The following is a 19,761-nucleotide window of genomic DNA, read 5'->3' as shown; positions in this document are numbered from 1 at the left end:
TATATATATATATATATATATATATATATATATATATAATTTTTTTTTTTCCATGAGTACTGGTTTAGTATTATTACTTTATATCTGATATGGCATTTACATTTTACATTTTTTTTCCAAATTTTCTGTATGCCAGAAAACAGCTATTTAAATAAAATCAGATAGACAGTAAGATCCCCAAAGTATGCAAAAAAAGTTGTTATAAAAAAAGTTTAAAAAAAAATAATATTAGCATTGATATGATAATTCGCTTTAAATTGAAGACAATCGTACAATGGAAAAACAAAATATAAAACATGTATAGTATCTATTTAATGGAGATCTAGGTTCACAGCATTTACTTTCATTTTATAACATCAGCATTGTTATACAAATAATAGCAATATTTGACAATCCAATGTTTTGGACCGAACAGAACTGCTCGGTACTCTTGTTTCTGTCCCCCTGGCCAAATTAACCTTCGATGTAAAAGTGTGCACACTCGACCACAAATCACTGACACGTTCAGTAAGTTTGGTACTTCTGACGTTTACTTCCTGGGCTCAGGATGATATATCGAGAGCCGGATATTTCGTTATAAAATCAAATATCAAATAAAACAAGCATGTACAAACCACAAATTATATATATTCATTATTGTGACGAAATGTAAGCTTTGCTGGGTTATATCTGTATAAGGAAATAGCAGACTATCATAGCTAAATATGGTGTCTTATTTTCAGTTCCTATTTCTCTTGAGTGTAGTCTCATAGGCCTGAAAATAGGTGCAATCTTCTTCTTAACTTTAACTAGGTGCAATCTTCTTCTTAACTTTAACTCTTGCAGTTCTGTTCCACATGAAGGGAGAAGCTGGCAAACATCTAATTTGAGCATGATTAAGGCTAATAGCTGGTTATAAGAAAATAAGCACTTACATCTATATGATCATGAGAAATAGGCATTTCACAATAACACTCATAATCACATTCCATTACACCAATATGAGCTTACTTGAAAGGTCTCCTTTCATGTTGAGTTCTCATTGTCTGTTGGCCGTTTCTTTCCACCACTTCCAGGATTCCCTGCATGCTTTGCAGCTTCTCCTCCATTTCTAAGGACTATATCCCATGGTACCTTCCTGCAATCAGTGATTCCTGTACTGACTCCACCTGCTGAAACTCCTCCTCTCAGCACCTCTGTAGTACAGAAGACAGGCTCTGTGAAATGTGTGACACAGCAGTGCCTACTCACAGGACAAAGTGGCCACATGTCACAGAATTCAAGAAAATAAATGCGTGGAATTTCTTCACAAAGTACTGTAAGTTTATAAAGTAGGAGTTGTCTAGAAAAAAATTGAAATACATTGTGGAAATGAATATATGATTTTATATTTTGACCATAGATACACTTTAACAGCTTCAGATCCGGGCCATTGCCAAATGACGGCAACAGCGCGGATCTAAATTGCCGGGACGACGTCTATTGACGTCGTCCCGTGCATGAGCGGCCTGCGCGCCCCCTGCAGGGCGCGCGCGGTGCGCTCGGTGATCAGCGAGTCTATGAGACTCGCCTGATCACAGATCAGAGTAAGGGGTTGGTCCCGACCCCTTACCACATGATCAGCTGTCAGCCAATGACAGCTGATCATGTGATGTAAACAGAGCCGGTAATCGGCTATTTTTCCTCCTCGCGCTGACAGCGCGAGGAGGAAAAAAAAAACCCGATCACCGGCAGCCGTGATCGGGACATCAGTCCCGATCACGGCGATCTTCTAATACAAGGCAATAGGCAGCAGTGCTGCCTACCAGTGCCCACCAGCGTCACCCATCAGTGCTCACAGTGCCAACAATCAGCGCCACCCATCAGTGCCCACAGTGCTACCCATCAGTGCCCACAGTGCTACCCATCAGTGCCCACAGTGCCACCCATCAGTACCACCCATCAGTACCACCCATCAGTGCCACCCATCAGCACCCACATCAGTGCCACCCATCAGCACCCACATCAGTGCAACCTATCAGTGCCCATCAGTGCCACCCATCAGTGCCCCCCCATCTGTGGTACCTATCCGTGCCACCCATCCGTGCCACCCATTCGTGCCACCCATCCGTGCCACCCATCCGTGGCCATCAGTGCCGCCTTATCTGTCCCCATCAGTGCCGCCTTATCTGTGCCTATCAGTGCCGCCTTAACTGTGCCCATCAGTGCCGCCTTATCTGTGCCTATCCGTGCCCATCAGTGCAGCCTATCAGTGCCCACCAGTGCTGCCTCATCAGCGCATATCAATGAAGGAGAAAAATTACCTGTTTGCAAAATTTTATAACAAACTATTAAACATGATTTTTTTTTTTTCAAAAATGTCCATCTTTTTTTGTTTGTTTAGCAAAAAATAAAAATCCCAGATGTGATCAAATACCACCAAAAGAAAGCTCTATTTGTGGGAAAAAAAATGATAAAAATTTCATTTGGGTACAGTGTTGTATGACCGCGCAATTGTCATTCAAAGTGCGACAGTGCTGAAAGCTCAAAATTGGTCTGGGCAGGAGGGGGGTTGAAGTGCCCAGTAAGCAAGTGGTTAACCACCTCAATGCACTTACACCCCCTTCCTGCCCAGACCAATTTTCAGCTTTCAGCCCTCTCACAGTTTGAATGACAATTACTCAGTCATGCAACACTGTACCCATATGAAACTTACGTCCTTTTTTTCACACAAATAGAGCTTTCTTTTGGTGGTATTTAATCACTAGTGGGTTTTTTATTTTTTGTGCTATAAATAAAAAAAGACCATACATTTTGTGACTTATGTCGCTCCTATTAGAATGTTTCCATAGTACAGAACTCTAAGTCGCCTGACAAGTCGCCCCTGTGTGAACCTGGGCTAACAAGTCAGGAAAGTACAAATACCCCTCAAATGACCCCTTTTTAGAAAGTAGACATTCCAAGTTATTAAGTAAGTAGCATGGTGAGTTTTTTTAAGTTTTATTTTTTTCCCCACAATTCTTTGCAAAATGAAGATTTTTTTTTTTTTTTTACAAAATTGTCAAATTATCAGGTTATTTCTCACACACAGCATATGAATACAACAATCTTGCAAGGTGCTTCCAATGGGAAGCATATAGTATAGTAGATACAAAGTTACAAGGAGGAGTATAAAAAGGGCACGGAGGTGCCCACATACAGTAAAAAAACGCTTTAAAAATTTAGTTTACTTCAAAATGGAAAAACAACTGATGACAGTGAAAAAATAAGGACCAGATCCGCAATAATTATTAGCCTGTGTTATTATGAAGACTTGAAAAAACCCCTCTTCTTTAGTTTTTATTTTACATACAAGTAAATCATTAATGAAAAAAAAGCTTTTGATCAAACAATATTGCAGACTCTTTTTACTGTTACCATGTTGCTTGCTAGTTTTGAGAGGCTTTTAAGCTCATGTATTTGTACAAATTAAATGTCATCCTATATTAAAGTAATTAAAGTGTCTGAACTGTAAACCCATGATTGAGGAGCTAATGTCTTTATATGGAATGGAAAATTACATTTGAACCAATTAACCCTTAAAATGGAAAAAAAGAAAAAAAAATATATTATAGTGTTTGTATATAATTTTTTTTCCATGAGTACCGGTTTAGAATTATTAATGTAAATCTGATATGGCATTTACATTTTACATGTCTGCTATTCCACATTTTCTGTACGCCAGAAAACAGCTATTTAAATAAAATCAGATAGACAGTAAGATCCCCAAAGTATGCAAAAAAAGTTGTTATAAAAAAGTTTAAAAAAAAAAAAATATTAGCATTGATATGATAATTCTCTTTAAATTGAAGACAATCATACAATGGAAAAACAACACATAAAACATGTATAGTATCTATTTAATGGAGATCTATGTTCACAGCATTTACTTTCATTTTATAACATCAGCATTGTTATACAAATACTAACACGTCAGGAAAGTACAAATACCCCTCAAATGACCCCTTTTTAGAAAGTAGACATTCCAAGGTATTAAGTAAGTAGCATGGTGAGTTTTTTAAGTTGTAATTTTTTTCCCACAATTCTTTGCAAAATGAAGATTTTTTATTTATTTTTTTTTTAATGGTCAAAGTATGGCGATACCACATGTGTGAGACTTTTACACAGCCTGGCAACATACAGAGGCCCAACATTGAAGTAGTACCTTCAGGCGTTCTATGAGCATAAATTACACATCTCATTTCATTCCTACCTATCATACTTTTGAAGGTCCTTGAGCACCAGGACAGTGGAATTACCCACAAAACGTCCCCATTTTGGAAAGCAAACACACCAATGTATATTCTATGAGGCATGGGCTGCAGATAGGTACTCGGGTACTCTGATGGGCTGGAGACAGGTACTCGGGTAACTTGATGAGCTGCAGACAGGTACTCGGGTACTCTGATGGGCTGGTGACAGGTACTCGGTTACTCTGATGGGCTGGTGACAGATACTCAGTTACTCTGATGGGCTGGTGACAGGTACTCGGTTACTCTGATGGGCTGGTGACAGGTACTCGGTTACTCTGATGGGCTGGTGACAGGCACTCGGTTACTCTGATGGGCTGGTGACAGGCACTCGGTTACTCTGATGGGCTGGTGACAGGCACTCGGGTACTCTGATGGGCTGGTGACAGGTACTCGGGTACTCTGATGGGCTGGTGACAGGTACTCGGGTACTCTGATGGGCTGGTGACAGGTACTCGGGTACCCTGATGGCCTAGTGACAGGTACTCGGGTACTCTGATGGCCTAGTGACAGGTACTCGGGTACTCTGATGGCCTAGTGACAGGTACTCGGGTACTCTGATGGCCTAGTGACAGGTACTCGGGTACTCTAATGGCCTAGTGACAGGTACTCGGGTACTCTGATGGCCTAGTGACAGGTACTCGGGTACTCTGATGGGCTGGTGACTGGTATTCGGGTACTCTGAAGGGCGGTGACAGGTACTCAGGTACTCATATGGACTGTGACAGGTACACAGGTATTCATATGGACTGTGACAGGTACTTGGGTACTCAGATGAACTGTGACAGGTACTCGGGTACTCTGATGGACTGTAACAGGTACTTGGGTACTTTGATGGACTGTGACAGGTACTCTGGTACGCAGATGAACTGTGACAGGTACTCGTATGGACTGACAGGTACTCAGATGAACTGCGACAGGTACTTTGATGGGTGGTGACAGGTCCTCTTTATTGGGGAGGGCAATCAGTGTGTGATTGGTGTGCACTGTAAGCGGTAACAAGATGTTACCGCAATCTCCTTCTCACACACGATCGGTGTGCGAGGAGGAGAACCCGGAGTCCTGCCGAAAAAGGTCCCCCGACAGATAATGCCCCCCCTGTACTGCGCAGGCGCAGCGATTGCGCAGTACGAACCACAAGGGAGCCGCAGAAAATAGCCGAAGATGAACAGCTGTGAGTCAGCTGTACACGGCGCCTGCGCAATGACCACGACATTGTGCCAGACGCTGCCGCACGCTCCCAATGCTCGTGCTACTCTGGAAGGGGCGGGTGTATTACTGTCATATCGTGTAAGGGGTGGATGGCTACAGAAGAGGCCGAATTTTAAATTGATGGGCAGAGCTGATAACTTAGGGGTGGTTTTAACAATAAACTACAAGTCTTTGTGGGGCGTGTTTAAATAAACGAAGGGTGGGTTTTGCAATGTTGATGGGCGATTTCAATACTGAAAGAGTATATTGTTATTATGCTTATGTCTTAACCCCTTCACCACAGAATGGCTACAGGGATCCGCCCCTTACACGAGATAACAGTGGAGGCATGTTTAAAATGTTACAATGTTACAAAATGTATTATATAATTTAAAATTGCCAAAAAACTAGAGGCCTCATCCGACAAGAGGGGGACTAAACAATACACATAATAAGACATTGTATGTGGTTAGCAAGATATACAAGGTTCAAGCAAATTGATCTGGTGTTGTCTGCATGGTCAACGTTTCACCAAGAGAACTGGCTTCTTCAAGACCCAGACACCAAATGGATTTATATGTTAACCAGTCAGACCAAGTAATCAGCAGACCAACCACAAGACCTGGGGTGGGCATAGGCGCACACTCGGAGGGGACAGAAAAACAGCACAAGCGGCAGAAAAAAAGTGGTAGTCTAGATTGCAAACATAGCATTTAGACCAGGTGATGACAGGCCAGGTAACATGGGACCAAGGGCGACTGATGCGTAAAATCCAGGAAAACCCAATGATATTGACTGTGAAGGGCTTTAATGTATAGGTACACAATATTGGGGAGTAAATGATCCACCACAGGTCACATAGGACCATCCAGGTTTCATTCAGTTAACCATTTGGTCAGTACATAGCCCATCACATCAGATCAGCCAATATGTGTGCCTGTCGCCAAGAAACACCGATCACGCCCCTTGTTTCCCTGTCCCCTCCGGGTGTGCGCCTATGCTTGTAGTTGGTCTAATGATTACTTGGTCTGATTGGTTAACATATAAATCCATTTGGTGTCTGCATCCTGAAGAAGCCAATGACCACGCAGACAACACCAGATCAATTTGCTTGAACCTTGTATATCTTACTATCTACATACAATGTCTTATTATGTGTATTGTCTAGTTCCACCTTTTGTCGGGTGAGGACTCTAGTTTTTAGGCGATTTTAAAATTCTATAATAAATTTTGTAACATTTTAAACACTTTATGCCCGTTACAGTCTGCCTTTGTAGGGTTCAGGGGGTTTTTACCCACGTACTTACATAATTTTTATCTAGATTTTTTGGATGAAGCCTAATGCCCTGTACACACGACCGGTTTTGCCGTCGGAATAAACTCCGAAGGTTTTTCCGACGGAGTTCCGACGGAATTCCGCTCAAGCGGTCTTGCATACACACGGTCACACCAAATTCCGACCGCTCAGAACACGGTGACGTACAACGCATACGACGGGACTAGAAAACGGAAGTTCAATAGCCAGCAGCCAATAGCTTCCGTCTCGTACTTGCTTCAGAGCATGCGTCATTTTTGGTGCTTCGGAACAGCATACAGACAAGTGTTTTTTCCGATAGTAATTTGTTCCATCGGAAAAATATAGAACATGTTCTCTATCTAAGTCTGTCTGAATTTTCGACAGAAAAAGTCCGATGGGGCATACACACGGTCGGAATATACGATGAAGGGCTCCCATCGGACTCTGTCGGAAATTCCGCTCGTGTGTACGCGGCATTAGTCCTAGTATATTTATTAAAAAGTATATTCTACCAAAGACGTGCCCTGTTTTACAGTCCAATAAAAAAAATTTGACTATACCAAGTAAAGATACAAGCAAAAGGTAACTGTCAAAATGGCAAAAAAAAAAAAAAAAAAAAAGCATTGGTTACCTTCTCAGATCCATGTTTTGCATGGCGTCCTGACAGCAGAAAACAAGATCTGTTTGTAAGTTGTTGGGTTACATAGTCACAGATGAAATAATTTATTAGAGTGTAGATCTTTCCCTACAAGCATTTGTGATTCTTCCAGTAACAGCAAACTCAGAGATGAAATTTGGGGCCCCCATAGGCAAACAGGTAACACAGGGCTGAGGAACGGCTCTAAATATAGCACTGAAGTGAAATTTGCTGAACTGTACAAACACCAGTCACTACGCTTTAAAATAGTCTGCCTGTGGATAGTGGAAAAGATTATTCAGCCTAACATGAAGGCCATGTGTATGCTCAGATTGCTGGGGCCCAGCGCTTGTTTTTTATAGATTAAATATAATATGACGACTTTCCATGGGGAGCCACAGACAGTACGACCTTCGTAACAGTCCGCTTACAAAATCAAAATGCTTTTTCTATAGGTAATGCTCATGTGGATATTACAGGCAAATATCAAAATACCCCTTAGTGCTGTTATAGTTTTATAAAATGTTCTAATTTTATTAAATTACATTGTAAAGCACTGCGTAAACTGTTGGCGCTATATAAATCATGTATAATAACAATAATATTAAAGGTATGCTGCAGTCAAAATTGAAAACTAAGCCTTAAAGTGATATTAAAGCCTTGGTTTTGTTTCTTTAACCACTTGCCAACCATCCGCCGCAGTTGTACTACGGCAGAATGGCAGGGCTGTTCGAAACGACGTTATGTAACGCCGCTTTGCTCTGTAGCCACTAGGGGGCGCATGTGCACCGCCGGAGGCACGCGCGCACTCCCTGCTCGCCCACGGAACTGATGCGAGTGCCCAGCGCAATCACCGCCGGGCCCCCCAATCACATGGGGCACACGGAGAACCGGGATCTGTGTGTGTAAACACACAGTTTCCGGTTCTCTGAAGGGAGAACAGACAGATCGTCTGTTCATACAGAGTATGAACAGCGATCTGTCATCTCCCCTGCACAGTCCCATCCCCCCTTCAGTTAGAACCCACAATAGGACACACTTAATCCCTTCACTGCCTCCTAGTGGTTAACCCCTTCCCTGCCAGTGACATTTTTACAGTAATCAATGCAAATTTTATAGCTGTAAAAACGCCAATGGTCCCAAAAATGTGTCAAAATTGTCCGATGTGTCCACCATACTGTCGCAGTCCCGATAAAAATCGCAGAGCACCATCATTATTAGTAAAAAAAAAAAAAAAAAAAAATTAATAATAAAAATGCCATAAAACTATCCCCTATTTTGTAGACGCTATAACTTTTGCGCAAACCAATCCATATACACTTAATGCGATTTTTTTTTACCAAAAATATGTAGAAGAATACATATCGGCCTAAACTAAGGAAAGAAATATTTTTTTATATATTTTTGGGGGATATTTTATATTGCAAAAAGTAAAAAATAATGTTTTATTTTCAAAATTGTCGCTCTTTTTTTGTTTACAGCGCAAAAAATAAAAACCACAGAGGTGATCAAATACCACCAAAAGAAAGCTCTATTTGTGGGGAAAAAAGGACGTCAATTTTGTTTGGGTGCAACGACGCACGACCGCGCAATTGTCAGTTAAAGCGATGCAGTGCAGAATCGCAGGAAGGGGGTAAAATCTTCCGGGGCTGAAGCGGTTAAAATAACAAGCATGTTATACTTACCTGCTCTGTGTAATGGTTTTGCACAGAACAGCCCAGATCTTCCTCTTCTCAGGTCCCATGTCGGCCTGGGTCCTGACTCCTCAGCAGTTCCCGCTGCTGCCAAAAGCAATCAGGAGTGCGAGTCCCCAGAGAGCCAAGGCTCTCATGGACATTGCTGGATTGAGAGGGGGCTCAGGTAGGTATTAGCGAGGGCTGAGGGGGGCTGCTGCACACAGAAGGTATTTTATCTTCATGCATAGAATGCATAAAGGTAAAAAAACAATAAAAACAAAAAACCCTGTGCCTTTACATCCACTTTAAACCCGAATATAACTATGGCCATTGGCCGAATTTTAACAATTGACGAAAACAGTGAGTTTTTTTTTTTACAACCAAAACATAAATTTATTTTTTTGGGTTTTTTGTGATAGACCAACACAAAGTGGCACATAAATGTGAAGTAGAAGGAAAGTGATAAACGGATTTCAACATTTTTTAAAATGAAATATGTGAAAAGTGTGGGGGTGCATTTGTATTCAGTCCCCCCGAGTCAATACTTTGCAGAACCACCTTTCACTGCAATTACAGCTGAAAGTCTTTTTGGGCATATCTCTACCAGCTTTGCACATCTAGAGAGTGACATTTTTGTGCATTCTTCTTTGCAAAATAGCTCAAGCTCTGTTAGATTGGATGGAGAGCGTCTGTGAACAGCAATTATCAAGTCTTGCCACAGATTCTCAATTGGATTAAGGTCTGGGCTTTGACTGGGCCATTCTAACACATGAATATGCTTTGATCCAAACCATTCCATTGTAGCTCTGGCTGTATGTTTAGGGTCCTTGTCCTGCTAGAAGGTGAATCTCCGCCCCAGTCTTAAGTCTTTTGCAGACTCTCTAAAGCCTCGTACACATGACCGGTTTTGCCGTCGGACTAAACTCCGAAGGTTTCTCTGACGGAACTCCGACAGAATTCCATTCAAGCGGTCTTTCCTACACACGGTCAAACCAAAGTCTGGCCGTCCAGAACATGGTGACATACAACATGTACGATGGGACTAGAAAAAGGACGTTTAATAGCCAGTAGCCAATAGCTTACATCTCATACTTGCTTCAGAGCATGCGTCGTTTTTGGTCCATTGGAACAGCATACAGAGGAGCGGTTTTCCCGATAGGAATTGGTTCGGTCGGAAATATTTAGAACATGTTCCATTTCTAGGTCCATCAGAATTTTCAAAAAAAAAAAAGTCCGATGAGGCACACACACGATCAGAATAGACGATGAAAAGACTCAGTCGGACTTTTTCTATCAGACATTCCGCTCGTGTGTACGTAGTATGGCTCTACCAGCTATGCACATCTAGAGAGTGACATTTTTGCAAAATAGCTCAAGCTCTGTCAGATTGGATGGAGAGCTGAACAGCAATTTTCAAGTTTTGCCACAGATTCTCAATTGGATTTAGGTCTGGACACATGAATATGCTTTGATCTAAACCAAATCATGAATGTTTAGGGTCATTGTCCTGCTGGAATGTGAACCTCTGCCCCAGTCTCAAGTCTTTTGCAGACTTTAACAGGTTTTCTTCTAAGATTGCCCTGTATTTGGTTCCATCCATCTTCCCATCAACACTGACCAGCTTCCCTGTCCCTGCTGAAGAAAAGCATCTCCACAACATGATGCTGCCACCACCATGTTTCACAGAGGGGATGGTGTGTTCAGGGTGATGTGCAGTGTTAGTTTTCTGCCACACATAGCCTTTTGCTTTGAGGCCAAAAAGTTAAATTTTGGTCTCATGTGACCAGAGCACCTTCTTCCACATGTTTGATGGGTCCCCCACATGGCTTCTCACAAACTGCAAATGGCTTTTTTTTCCAACAATGGCTTTCTTGCCACTCTTCCATAAAGGCCAAATTTGTGGAGTGCATGACTAATAGCTGTCCTGTGGACATATTCTCCCACCTGAGCTGTGGATCTCTTCAGCTCCTCTAGACTTACCATGGGCCTCTTAATTGCTTCTCTGATTAAGGCTCTCCTTGGTCAGCCTTTCAGTTTAGGTGGACGACCATCTCTTGATAGGTTTGCATTTGTGCCATACTCTTTCCATTTTTGGATAATGGATTGAACAGTGCTCTGTGAGATGTTAAAAGCTTGGGATATTTTTATATAACCTAACCCTGCTTTAAACTTCTCCACAACTATATCCCTGACCTGTCTGGTGTGTTCATTGGCCTTCATGATGCTGTTTGTTCACTAAGGTTCTCTAATAAACCTATGAGGGCTTCACAGAACAGCTGTATTTATACTGAGATTAAATTACACACAGGTGGACTCCCATTTAATAATTAGGTTACTTATGAAGGCAATTAGTTCCTCTAGATTTTAGTTAGGGGCATCAGAGTAAAGGGGGCTGAATACAAATGCATGCCACACTTTTCGCATATTTATTTGTAACAAATTTGGAAAACCATATATCATTTTCCTTCCACTTCACAATTATGTGCCATTTTTTGTTGGTCCATCACATAAAATCCCAATAAAATACATTTACATTTTTGTCTGTAACATGACAAAATGTGGAAAACTTCAAGGGATGTGAATACTTTTTTCAGGCACTGTATGATACAGTCTGTCCATAGCATTAACACAGCAGTAACCCCCCCTGTAACATAGTTTACCTAGTGATCCGGCCAGGAAGTATGTTATTTTTCAACTTCTTTTAAAGTGGAACTAAAGGTGAAAAATACAAACATTGCAAACAAGCAGGCTCTCTGTTGCAGAAGAGACATGCAGGATCACATAACATATTGGGATTAATTTACTAAAACTGGAGAGTGCAACATCTGGTGCAGCTCTGTATAGAAACCACAACTAGAGTTGGTGAAAGGCCACTGGCCAAACCCTACTGCACCCTATTAAAGCGGAGTTTGACCCAAACATGGAACTTCCGCTTCAAGTGATGTGACCCCCTGAAATGCCATATTTGGCATGTCATTTTTTTGAGGGGGAGCGAATACCCTCTTTTTAGAGGCACCCAGTTTCCACTTCCTCCCGGGTGCTCCACCGCGACAGAAGGAAGTTCACCTCTCCCCCGGCCAGATTGCCCGGCCTTTCACAGTGCGGCTCGCACATGTGCAGTGTGCCCGGCTGTAGGGCCACAACCAAGCGCCCACAGTAAGGATGCCAGCGCTGTGGAGAGGAGGAGGAGAGGGACGGGGCTTTGTACGCCCGCATCTCTGGACCGTGAGACAGATGAGTGTCCGATTATTAAAAGTCAGCAGCTACACTTTTTGTAGCTGCTGACTTAAAACATTTTTTTTCAGCGGAACTCTGCTTTAAAGAGGAACAGGATTGTTTGCTTGGGACACAGTGCAGGCACCTATTGATATAAGCGTTTCGTTTTGTTCGGAATTGAAATTCAGGTGTATCTAAATTTCCGAATTACAGTGGGGACGGAAAGTTTTCAGACCCCCTTAAATTTTTTACTCTTTGTTATATTGCAGCCATTTGCTAAAATCCTTTAAGTTCATTTTTTTTCCTCATTAATGTGAACACAGCACCCCATATTGACAGAAAAACACAGAATTGTTGACATTTTTGCAGATTTATTAAAATAGAAAAACTGAAATATCACATGGTCCTAAGTATTCAGACCCTTTGCTGTGACACTCATATATTTAACTAAATGGTGCTGTCCATTTCTTCTGATCATCCTTGAGATGGTTCTACACCTTCATTTGAGTCCAGCTGCGTTTGATTATACTGATTGGACTGGATTAGGAAAGCCACACACCTGTCTATATAAGACCTTACAGCTCACAGTGCATGTCAGAGCAAATGAGAATCATGAGGTCAAAGGAACTGCCTGAAGAGCTCAGAGACAGAATTGTGGCAAGGCACAGATCTGGCCAAGGTTACAAAAAAAATTTCTGCAGCACTAAAGGTTCCTAAGAGCACAGTGGCCTCCATAATCCTTAAATTGAAGATGTTTGGGACAACCAGAACCCTTCCTAGAGCTGCCGTCCGCCCAAACTGAGCTATCGGGGGAGAAGAGCCTTGGTGAGAAAGGTAAAGAAGAACCCAAAGATCACTGTGGCTGAGCTCCAGCGATGCAGTCGGGAGATGGGAGAAAGTTGTAGAAAGTCAAAAATCACCGCAGCCCTCCACCAGTCGGGGCTTTATGGCAGAGTGGCCAGACGGAAGCCTCTCCTCAGTGCAAGACACATGAAAGCCTTCATGGAGTTTGCTAAAAAACACCTGAAGGACTCCAAGATGGTGAGAAATAAGATTCTCTGGTCTGATGACACCAAGATAGAACTTTTTGGCCTTAATTCTATGCGGTATGTGTGGAGAAAACCAGGCACTGCTCATCACCTGTCCAATACAGTCCCAACAGTGAAGCATGGTGGTGGTGGCAGCATCATGCTGTGGGGGTGTTTTTCAGCTGCAGGGACAGGATGACTGGCTGCAATCAAGGGAAAGATGAATGCGGCCAAGTACAGGGATATCCTGGACGAAAACCTTCTCCAGAGTGCTCAGAACCTCAGACTGGGCCGAAGGTCTACCTTCCAACAACACAATGACCCTAAGCACACAGCTAAAATAACGAAGGAGTGGCTTCACAACAACTCTGTGACTGTTCTTGAATGGCCCAGCCAGAGCCCTGACTTAAACCCAATTGAGCATCTCTGGAGAGACCTAAAAATGGCTGTCCACCAACGTTTACCATCCAACCTGACAGAACTGGAGAGGATCTGCAAGGAGGAATGGCAGAGGGTCCCCAAATCCAGGTGTGAAAAAACTTGTTGCATCTTTCCCAAAAAGACTCATGGCTGTATTAGATCAAAAGGGTGCTTCTACTAAATACTGAGCAAAGGGTCTGAATACTTAGGACCATGCGATATTTCAGTTTTTCTTTTTTAATAAATCTGCAAAAATGTCAACAATTCTGTGTTTTTCTGTCAATATGGGGTGCTGTGTGTACATTAATGAGGAAAAAATGAACCTAAATGATTTTAGCAAATGGCTGGAATATAACAAAGTGAAAAATTTAAGGGGGTCTGAATACTTTTCGTCCCCACTGTGCAATAGTAACAAATTTAAACAAATCCAAAATAACGAAGCAAAATTTTGGTCAAAATTTGAATCGAATTCTAAACATTTTTGAATTTGATTTGAATTTGAATTGTTTTCTAATTTGATTTGAATTTCTAAATAGAATAGAATAGAAAATAATAGAATAGAAAAGAATAGAATCGAATAGAACAGCATCAAAAATAAAGGAATAAAATAGAAAATAAAGGGAAAGAATAGAAAATAAAAGATTAGAATATAATAGAAATGAAACAGAACCAAAATAGAATAGAATAAAATAGAAAGAATATAACCATCTTCTGAAATTCGAATTTCAAATAGAATTGAAAAGACTAGAATAGAATAGAAAACAAAATAGAATAGAAAGACTATAACCATTCATTGAAGTGAGAGGTTTGGGACTTTGTATGAAGCATGCAGCTGAGGGGGGTGACCATGATGCAAATTGCGTCTGACCAGTTTGTTATATAACTGTTATATAACTGTAATTACTAAATTTCAATACAATGAGCATTCTTCCCAGTTCAGTGGGAAGAATGCTCCTAACAATGGTGGTCAGTGGGAAGAATGCTCCTTACATTGGTGGTCAGTGGGAAGAATGCCCCTTACATTGGAGGTCAGTGGGAAGAATGCTCCTAACAATGGTGGTCAGTGGGAAGAATGCCCCTTACATTGGAGGCCAGTGGGAAGAATGCTCCTTACATTGGTAGTCAGTGGGAAGAATGCCCCTTACATTGGAGGTCAGTGGGAAGAATGTTCCTTACATTGGGGGTCAGTGGGAAGAATGCTCCCTACATTGGAGGTCAGTGGGAAGAATGCTCCCTACATTGGAGGTCAGTGGGAAGAATGCTCCCTACATTGGAGGTCAGTGGGAAGAATGCTCCCTACATTGGAGGTCAGTGGGAAGAATGCCCCTTACATTGGAGGTCAGTTGGAAGAATGCCCCCTACATTGGAGGTCAGTGGGAAGAATGCCCCTTACATTGGAGGTCAGTTGGAAGAATGCCCCTTACATTGGAGGTCAGTTGGAAGAATGCTCCTTACATTGGAGGTCAGTTGGAAGAATGCTCCTTACATTGGAGGACAGTTGGAAGAATTCCCCCTTACATTGGAGGTCAGTGGGAAGAATGCCCCTTACATTACCTTTGGTATATCAACCCCAGTGTGTCTTAAATAAAAAAAAAAAAAGCCTTCCTTCTTTTTTTTTTTTTTTTATATAGGTAATGTTCCACTTTAATCCCTGAACTTTGAATACCTAACTTCCTAATCTCCTGCATATGTCGGAAATTGACATAAGACATAAATCTTATTGTGTGCTACAAACTCTTTTTTCTGTGCATTCTGCTTACCTAATATTTCCTCCACCTTGGTTAAATGTTGGAAAACATTTGAGTCATCACATATTACTACTGCAAACCTGAATCACCTGTCACTTCAGGGAAAATAGATTCAAAAGATGCTCAACAAGCTTCATGTCACAGGACTGCCATCTCGTGACAAACTCATGGTACTACATACAGCAGCTTTGAAAACATAGAAACATATAAAAGTCAAGGCAGAAAAAAGACATAGTAGTCCATTGGGTCTGCCCTCTTTTATTTTTATCTTTTGTTAACTTTTTTGCCTGAGTATAGATCTATGTTCGTCCTAAGCATCTTTGAAGCCATTTACTTTTGACTGCCTCACTACCTCTGCTGGAAGTTTATTCCAAGCGTCAACTACCCTTTCAAGAAAATAATACTTTCTATGATTAGTTTTTTAACATTCCTCCAGTTAGTTTGAGGTCATGTCCCCGTGTTCTTGATTTTGGTTCCATACTGAAAAGACTGCCCTCCTGATCATTTTTCACCCATTTGATGTATTTAAAGGTTTCAATCATGTCTCCCCTTACTCGTCTCTGGACTCTTTCTATCTTATCAATATCTTTGTGTAAGTGAGGTCTCCAAAAGTGGACACAGTATTCTAAATGAGGTCTCGCTAAAATCTATATAGAGGAATCAGAACCTCCTTTCTCCTGCTGGTCACACCTCTAGTGATGCATCCTAGTAGTCTATTCGCTTTTCCCTTTGCCTGGTTACACTGTTTGCTCATTTTGCAATCATCTGAAATAAGTACCCCCAAATCTTTTCCCTCTGTAGTGCTGGCTAACACTGTACAGTACCCCCAATGTTATACTCTCTCAGGGAATTATTTTTCTCTAGGTGCATTATTTTACATTTAGAAACATTGTACTGCAGTTTTCACTGCTTTGACCAATTTTCTAACAATGCCAAATCATGTTCAATGTTAGACACCTCCAGGGCTACCAACCCTATTACACACCTTTGTCATACCTCCCAACTTTTGAACTTCAGAATGAGGGACACATGAGGAAGTAACTTGCGGTGCGCATAGTGGAAAGGGCTTAAGGGGCGTTGTTAAAAAAAAAAAAACACTCGGGCTTCCTTCTACCTATAAAATATGCTTTGATTATTGTTCTACAAGTAAAAGTCTCATGGATACATACAAACCCCAGCACAATTATTGACAAAAAAAGAATAAAAGGGTGCAGGCTTCTGGAGTGCATTACTCACCGACTGCAGGGTTCTGGAATGCGTTATGCACAGGGTTCAAGGTTCTGGAGTGTGTTACGTACAGATCGTATGGTTCAGGAGAGCGCTGGGTACAGAGTGCAGAGTTCTGGAGTGCATTATGGACAGGGTGCAGAGTTTGGCAGAGCGCTTGGTACAAAGTGCAGGGTTCAGAAGAGTGCTAGTTACAGAGCATAGGGTTCTGGAATGCATTATGGACAGGGTGCAGGGTTTTGGAGTGCATTACGTATAGAGTGCAGGGTTCTGGAATGCGTTATGCACAGGGTGCAAGGTTCTAGAGTGCCTTTCATACAGATTGTAGGATTCAGGAGAGCGATAGGTACAGAGTGCACGGTTCTGGAGTGCGTTATGCACAGGGTGCAGGGTTCTGGGGTGCATTGCGTACAGAGTGCAGGGCCTTGGGATGTGATACGTACAGAATGCAAGGTTCCGGAGTGCGTTATGGACAGGGTGCACAGTTCAGGAGTGCGTTATGCAGCGTGCAACGTGCTAGTCACAAAGCACAGGGTTCTGGAGTGCGTTACGTACAGAGTGCAAGATTCTGGGGTATGTTATGTACAGTGTGCAGTTTTCAAGAGAACGCTAGGTACAGAGTCCATCCATCCATATCCCATTACTACATCCCTCCTTAGCAATAACCTCTGCACCCCAACCCCAACCCCCCCCCCCCCCCAACACAACTCCTCTCATCTGCCCTCATCTTTGGCCCCCCACCCACCCCAAAGCTCCACCATCTTCCCCATGGTTACCTTTCTGGCTCTTCTATCCACTGCAGTAAAATCTTCCTTTTCAGTGCACTAAGTGCACACTAGTTTTCGGCTCCAGAACTTCCCCGACCAGGTAGGAGAAGCTGCAGCTCACCAAGAGCTTCCTTCCCCCTCCTGCCCTTGAACATGCTGCACTCTGCCAGAGCAGTACTTGTCCTGAGCGCAGGAGAGTTTTTACTTTCACTTTCAAACACAGAAGCCGGGCTTCTGTGTTTGAAAGTGAAAGTGCTGAGCTGCGAGCACAGGGCTAACCCAGGCTGAAAAACAATTATGCAGGACAAACCTCCTGTACAGTAGGACAAAGGTGAAGATGCAGGAAAGTCCTGGATCACTTACATAGAGGTTAAATAGAACGGGACTCAGTACAGAGCCGTGTGGTACCCCACTAGTGACTGGTCTCTGTTCTGAGTGAACCCCATTTACAACCACACTCTGGTATCTATCCGTTAGCCAACTGCATATCCCCGGAACAGCCCAAGGGTTAAGTCCTAGCTTGCACAACTTTTGTATTAGATCATTATGTGGAACTGTATCAAAATGCCTTGCTGAAATCAAGATATGCTATGTCCACAGCGTCACCCTGATCCAAAACATTGGTAATATAGTCAAAAAATTAAAACAGATTAGTCTGACATGATCTGCACTCAGTAAAGCCATGCTGCTTTGGGTCCAACAAGTTGTGTTTTAAGTGATCGATGATCCTTTTTTTCAGGAGTGATTCCAGTAGCCTCCCTGGCAGTTTTCCTGAGTGTGGCTCGGGGTTAAATTTCAGCACCATTAGCGGTAACCTCGAGCCACACTCGGGATTTCATCTCAGGATCCTGGTGCAGGTTACTTACCTTGTCCCAAGGATCCTGCCATTGCCCACCCTGCTGTGTCTGCGGGCTCTGTCCTCCGCCCGATGTCCTGTGTGCTGTGCTCCGTTCCCTGTGAGGATCGCGACGCACGGGGGCCGAGCCTGGCGGCAAATTCAAAAAAGTGAAAATTCATAACTCATACAGTACACTGTAATCTTACAGATTACAGTACTGTATTAAATAATTTCACATCCCTAGTGCTTTGTCCAGTGCCTTGCATGTAGTTTTATATGATATATACTGTTCTTTCTGCCTGGAATCTGGAGATTGTCCATAGCAACCAAAAAGTGTCCTTTTACGTCAAAAGTGGTTTTAGACCAGCTAGAAAACAGCGATAGTAAATTAGAACACTTGCAGAATTGAGTGATAGTGAATTGTGGGGAAATTTATTTTATTATTATTTTTTATAATTATTTATATTTATTATATTATAATTTATGATTTTGTGTTTCAAACTTCATCATACCCGGGATATCTACTAGACTCTTGTTTGGACAGATTTAACTCGCTGGTCATCTCGTGCCTCGACTACTGCAACTCCCTTCTCATTGGCTTACCTCTACATAGTCTATCACCTCTTCAATCCATCATGAATGCCGCTGCCAGACTCATCCACCTTACCAATCGCTCTGTGTCTGCCACTCCTCTCTGTCAATCCCTCCACTGGCTTCCGCTCGGCCAGAGAATTAAATTCAAAATTCTAACAACTACGTACAAAGCCATCCACAATTTCGCTCCCAGCTACATCACTAGCTTAGTCTCTAAATACCAACCCACTCGTTCTCTTCGTTCCTCTCAAGACCTCCAGCTCTCTAGCTCCCTCATAACCTCCTCCCATGCTCGCCTCCAAGACTTTTCCAAAGCCTCTCCAATCCTATCGAATGCCCTACCCCAATCTGTCCACTTATCTCCTACTTTATTAGCTTTTAGACGATCCCTGAAAACCCTTCTCTTCAGAGAAGCCTACCCTACCCACACCTAACAACTGTATATTCATTTTTTCCATCAGCTCATCCCCCACAGCTATTACCTTTTTGTTTCCACTTGACCCTCCCTTCTAGATTGTAAGCTCTAACGAGCAGGGCCCTCTGATCCCTTCTGTATTGATTTGTATTGTAAGTGTACTGTCTGCCCTCATGTTGTAAAGCGCTGCGCAAACTGATGGCGCTATATAAATCCTGTATAATAATAATAATAATTTAAGTGTGTTATTGCCAAGAATTACAGGCCTACAATATAAAACGCAAAATTTCTATGCAAAATAATTGTACCGCATTGAGATGCAAAAATCTGAAATAATCATACTGCCAGGGAGGTTAAGTTGACTACAACTGATGTTAAACTCACTGGCCTGGAATTACCAGCTTCTACTTTGCTGCCTGTCTTGTGGATAGGTACAATATCAGCTGTCCGTCAGTAATGG

The 19,761-nt window shown here is 42.2% G+C and overlaps 1 long non-coding RNA gene across 1 annotated transcript; it reads right to left on the bottom strand.

Annotated features, from left to right (window-relative positions):
- Window positions 1-300: 300 nt before the first annotated feature.
- On the bottom strand, window positions 301-17,740 carry LOC141148508 (uncharacterized). The gene is made up of 3 exons (XR_012245247.1): window positions 17,464-17,740; window positions 991-1,175; window positions 301-860 (listed from the first exon to the last, which is right to left on the bottom strand). It is a non-coding gene; the product is annotated as an uncharacterized lncRNA (long non-coding RNA).
- Between the last annotated feature and the right edge of the window lie 2,021 nt (window positions 17,741-19,761).

The sequence above is a fragment of the Aquarana catesbeiana genome, linkage group LG01 (assembly GCF_042186555.1).
Source record: "Aquarana catesbeiana isolate 2022-GZ linkage group LG01, ASM4218655v1, whole genome shotgun sequence".
NCBI classification, from domain to species: Eukaryota; Metazoa; Chordata; class Amphibia; order Anura; family Ranidae; genus Aquarana; species Aquarana catesbeiana.
This window is presented reverse-complemented; position numbering and strand designations above follow the sequence as displayed.